We start from the raw sequence: 6,139 nt of genomic DNA, 5'->3' as shown, positions 1-6,139 counted from the left end.
TTCAAATGTTAAAATATCTTAACAGTTATTTTTAACTGTAATAGTATTTCACATTATTTTAAACTTTTAACCAGTAGTGTGTCCATATATTTTCAAATTTAAATGTATATAAAATAGTTACTGACTATGGTTATTATTATATTATATTATATTATATTATATTATATTATATTATATTATATTATATTATATTATATTATATTATATTATATCACTAACTTTAATACGCGAACTCATTCACCGTAGCAAGAATCGTGAACGCGCTTCCCTGGCTTTTCCCCAAACTCCGCGGGAGGTGAAGCCGCTCTACTTCCTGTCTGTAGTTGCGCGAGGCGGTCGAGTGGAGGGATGTAAAGATGGCGGAGCTGCAGATGCTGCTGGAGGAGGAAATCCCAGCGGGTCGCAGAGCGTTACTGGACAGTTTCACCAACCTCGAAAGAGTCGCCGAATACTGCGAGAGTAACTATGTACAGGTGAGCGGACGAAGCGTGGCGAAGCAGTGCCCGTGCGCGCTGTTTCTGGAGTTGATGTGTGGGGAAGGAGCTGTGAGTGTCTGTGCGATGGCTGTTGATCATCTGTTGAAGCCGAGCACCAACTACTAAATGCATGCACGCGACTGCGGCTTACTCTCGTTGAGATATACCATAAAAGTTTAAAGTATTCGTATGTGAAGCTGTAAACTAAGAGAAGGCCACTTCGCAGGAGATGCGCTCAGATTTGCAGTGATTGTAGCGCGTGAATAACAGTGATTAACGTTACATGATAATCGCGCGCAATGGGAAACTTTGAACTGTTTTTTCCATGTTGTAAATTGGAACTGACAATACAGTTCAAATCAGCTCACCTTTTGTTTGATCACATTTGTGGAAAAATGAGACTTTCTGGTACACGTGATCCGATCGAGAGGGCAAACAAGTGTCCGACAGCCTGCTGGAGGCTTACTGGAATTCTTCCATACTCCTGTCATGTGTCTTTAGAGCGTTCTTTAACTCCGATTTTCAGTAAAGTAGTTTTGTTCTTTTTTTCAATTTGAAGGATTTTACTTGTGCTTGAAAACCCATTTCCAGTCTTTCTAGGTTTAGATGGATGCACACACACACACACACACAAACACACATATATATATATATATATATATATATATATATATATATATATATAGTGCTGGGTAATAGCTGATTACATATGAGATATATTATCTGGATAACCTAATCAGATTTTAAAAAATTAAGTAGCCTAATTGTAATTACATTATATTACATTTTAAAATACTCATAAACAGACTTATCCTATTTTAATTGCACGTCAAATGCAAAAATTCACATTTCTTATTTACAGGTAATGCAGGGATTCCCAAACTTTTTTTTCTCAGCTGATTCTCCTTCACCTAATATATTTATTAAGTAAAAAGCGACAACTATAAACTTCTTTCTCTTTGAGATTATCCTATTTAAATCAATGTAATAAATGAGTTTGGTCAAAAGTAATAAAACAATAATTGAAAAGTAGTAGTGATAATATTACTTAAAATGTGTAACATAATTGTGTTACTAACTAGTTTTTATCATGTAATTTGGAATCAGCAGCAGATTACATTTCGTAAGTAAATCTACCCATCAGCACTGTGTTTTTATATATATATATATATATATACACACACACACACATTTTTTTCAATTAAAGATGGTATGTATAACTAGGGATGGGTACCGAAACCCGGTATTAAACTGGCCCCGGGGCTAAATTATGAAAGACTGTAGTATCAGTAAGATCTGATGGTATCGGTTCTGCTTTCGGTACTGGAAGGGGAAAAAATGAGTGTACTATGTATTTTTGCTTAATAATGTTATCGTGCACATTTTATCTCACCAAACTTTCTAATGTGCGATCATATTAAGACGTTTGTCTGTGAGATCTGCGAGATCTGTCATACACGCCGTAGAGGCTGTCTGTCAGTCACAAACACACAACAAGAACGAGCGCGGCGCGCGCACACAGTATGAAAAGTCGCGCTTGATAATAAAGAGAGACGATGTCGAAGAGATTTGCTTAATAACATTATCGTGCACATTTTATCTTACCACACATTTCTAATGTGCGATCATATTAAGACGTTTGTCCTTGAGATCTGCGAGATCTATCATGCACGCCGCGGAGGCTATCTGTCAGTCACACACACACACACACACAACAAGAATGAGCGCGGCACACGCATAAGGGGCCGTTCACATATCACGTGCGCTCAAGTTCGTTATTTCAAATGTAGGCGCGGTATGCGCGCTCATAATGGAAGCGATCTGGTCGTGACGCGCACGCGGTGTGACGAGCTCGTTTTTTTCCAGGCGAGTCCACAACACATTGAGTTAAAAACATCGTAACTTTTCACAATGCCGCAGGCGCACCGCAGGTCATGTAACTTCCTCACCTTTTTCAGTAACAACGTTGAAAGCTCAGCCAAGATGAAGGAACAGCTGATAATAGCTGTATGTGGATTTTAAATTAATTTAGTAGCAGTGCTACTGCAAGCAGTTTTTAGTGCTGCAAATCTATTTATCCATTGCTGAAATTTTTTATACAAAGAGTGATGATGGCGGAGACTGCAAAACGTTCCAAAGTTTGTTTATACTTCACTAGAGTTGATGCAGATAATGCTGGTTGTCATAAGTGCAGCAAAATTTTTGCATGTAAGGGCGGAAACACAAGCAATCTGTCAAAGCATCTTTCAAAAGTGCATTATGTGTAGACAGAGAAATGCAAAGTAACACAAGACAAAGTACCGATAAGAATACTGTTAAAGTACCCGACTGTTAAGCAGTATCGATAAGAGTAGTAATACCGTTAAAACCTTAACGATACCCATCCCTATGTATAACACACTGCAATTTATTCACATAGTATTTAGTATCTGCACTGGTAATCATATTGTCTCAAATGGAGGTAAAACAGGTAATTGTTCTCGGTGTCAGGGCTTCCACGATCATGGAAATCTTGGAAATAGTAGAGTTAAAGTGTCATTTCTAGTCAAATAATAGTAATAGTTCAGCATATACTGAGCGATTTAAAACATGTTCTCGCAATTGACTTCAGTAGTTTTAATCATGTGATTCTCTTAAAAAGCATAAAATGTGCTTACGAAGGCTGTATTTATTTGAATTACAGTAAAAACAGTAATATTGTGAATTTGAATTAGGGCTGCACAATAAATTGCATGCAATATTTAATGCACATCTTGTCAGTAAAGCTGGTTCTGTAATCAGCGGTAAATCTCCATCACCTGCGCATTTTCATATGGAGCAGAATTAACTACACAGAGCCGTTGTTTACTGACAAGCTGCACAAAACCACGATCATATTTTGTACATGTTTTACGCAGCTTGCCAGTGAACAGTGTATTTTTGGTCCGTTGTATGAAGAATTTTCATATTTGGGTAAATATCCTTTCCAAGTCATATTTGAAAAGTATATCAATGCCTTCTAAAGGTTCGAGTGAAGAAACTGAAAATTTCCCATTCTGGGACAACCTTCTTTGAAACCAGTGTTACGTTTTGGAACAGTTTGCATTGGGAAGGGGCCTAATGCCATGGGTTTTGGACCAGAGCTAGAAAAGGAATAAGATGGGAGGAGTCAGGGTTATTCTTGTATAGATTATCAGCTCTGTTAATTAGGGCTGTGACAGTTGCCGTGACAACCGCGTCACCGCGGTGGTCAGTTGCTACCGCGGTTTTCTACTGCCACCAGCGGTGTTGCACGTGACGTCACAAACTCTATACCAAGCATAATACAAAATTTTGTATATAAGTAGGGATGCACCGAAATGAAAATTCTTGGCCGAAACCGAAAACCGAAAAAGAGAAAACCAAGGCCGAAAACCGAAACCGAAACACCGAAAGAAATTATGCCAATTATTAGTACCATTGCATTTATTGCTATGACCGTGTACTAACTTTACTAAAATTAAGACATTGCAATTGCATAAATTAATATTAAAGTTTCAAAGATAATTACAATTACATAACTTATTAAAAAAAAACAACAACATAAAAATACATAATTACAAATGATGGAAATATTTATTAAGCACATTGCAACAATGCACAGTATACTAAAAATTTAATTTAACTAAAAATTTATCCCACTCATGTGTATATTTAATAATAATGGGCCTACTGGCCTGCAGAAAGGTTTTAAAATGAACAGTTCTCTCATAAAAACAAAGTGCATTTACGTGAAGTGCATTTGAATTTTTTCTATGTAGGACTAGAAAGTGCATTACTTCTCCAGTTGGCAAGACTGTTATCACTTCTGGGGATGGGGACTTCAGACAGTTAACCATCTAGCTGTTGAGCAGTTGAGCTTGTCATCTGCCTGACATTTGAGAAATATTTGAGAGAGTGTATTTAAATAGGACCAGGGCATAAATAAACATTTTTATCAAATTAAAGCAGAAATCTAGCAGAAAATCTAGCATAAATATGGCTACAATCTGATATTATGTATGTGTGTGTGTGTGTATATAGTAGCCTAAGAACAAAATAGCCAACGTATTATTATTATTTGAGGCACTTTCTTGCAGAATTCCACTGAACATATCAGACAACGATGGTGCATGCCCCTCATCTGGTGCAGAGACCAGTCTTTTTTTCTGCGCTCTGATCTGTTTCCTGCACTTGGCGCTTCTCCATCTCCACGCGGGTTCTCCGCATCCAGCGCGGTCTGGATCATTTCTCGTGCGCGCTGCCTTATTTCCGCATCCAAGTAATGGTCTTTATAACGCGGATCAAGCACATTCGCGATGAAGTGCAGAGGATCCGAAAAGATCTCAGTGAGACGTGTGCTAACAGACTCTATAAGACTGTACTTTTCTTTGTTTTTACTTCGTGATCCATCTTAATCTCTTTGTTAGGAGCGGTTTTAGTGCTGCGAATAAAGGAATACGAAGAGAGAGAATGTTCTCACTGGTGTTAAGTGAATGTCGCGTGGAGCTCGTGGTCTGCGCTATGCAGGTGCACGTGCAGGTCGCAGTTTCTGTTTGCGTCATCACAACATTTCGGCGTGTTGTTTCGGTGATAAAAGTCTATCGGCCGAAAACCGAAAAGGCCATTTTCGGCCGAAAATTTTCGGTGGCCGAAATTTCGGTGCATCCCTATATATAAGTGTAATAACCGAGCGGCAACCTCACGCTCTCTCGTGTAGCCAATAAGGAAGTGACTAAAACTGCAATTCATCGACTGGTCGCTTGAGGCTGGCTGCAGAAGAGAGCTAGTCCCATAGACTCCCCATGTTCAAATGTCCAACTTTACAGCAGAAAAAAACATGTTTACAGCCTGGTTCAAAAAATTATTTTGGTCTATATTGCTAATTTTGCCCTTCATGACATCTGTGAAGGGGGTGAATTTTTTTATAACTCATCCGTTTAAATTATATTAAGCCTTAAAGTTCTCCATAATTAATGGCGTGGCCGTTTGATTTACGGGTGGATTGCCGCTTCTGACAATGCCGTCGCGCTGGGTGGGCGTGGCTTCAGCAATCAGCTCCCGCCTTTTGCCCATTTCCGATTATTCGGGAGAGTCGCGCGGTGACGCGCTGCCAAGATGGCGACGGCTCACTCTGCACACTTTAAGCTTCAAAACTGCTATTGAGGAGTCTATGGGTGACGTCACGGACACTACGTCCATATTTTTTTACAGTCTATGGTAATAACTGTAATAGTTTAAATTAGTGGTGGGCCGTTATCGGCGTTAACATGCTGCGTTAACGCGAGACTCTTATCGGGCGATAAAAAAAATATCGCCGTTAATCTATTCTCAAAGTTGGGTTGAGAGCTGGGTCTATACTAAGCAAGCTATGATGACTTTCACTTTGATATTTTATATAACCGACTGGCTGAGGCCAGCCTAAAAAGATGCTCAGGACAGTTGACGGGCCACTGCTGCGCATCGTCACGAAAGCTTATCTTTTTCACGTGTTTTAAGCCTTACCGCTTGTTGATTTAAACATTAAAGCATCCAAACACAAGACACGGAAAAGCTGAATGGAGTAGCTGGTTACTCGCAGCACGTGCTGTGCTCGGTGCAGTGCGCACCAGAGAGAGAGAGCCGCGTATCACGGACAGTGACACTGAGCCGAGCTCTCTTCTGCA

General features: G+C 39.4%; 1 pseudogene; it reads left to right on the top strand.

The window, feature by feature from the left end:
- The first annotated feature begins 256 nt into the window (after positions 1–256).
- Positions 257–6,139, top strand: part of LOC128019641 (abl interactor 2-like) — a 45,140-nt pseudogene continuing 39,257 nt past the window's right edge.

The sequence above is a fragment of the Carassius gibelio genome, chromosome A9 (genome assembly GCF_023724105.1).
Source record: "Carassius gibelio isolate Cgi1373 ecotype wild population from Czech Republic chromosome A9, carGib1.2-hapl.c, whole genome shotgun sequence".
Classification (NCBI taxonomy): domain Eukaryota; kingdom Metazoa; phylum Chordata; class Actinopteri; order Cypriniformes; family Cyprinidae; genus Carassius; species Carassius gibelio.
This window is presented reverse-complemented; position numbering and strand designations above follow the sequence as displayed.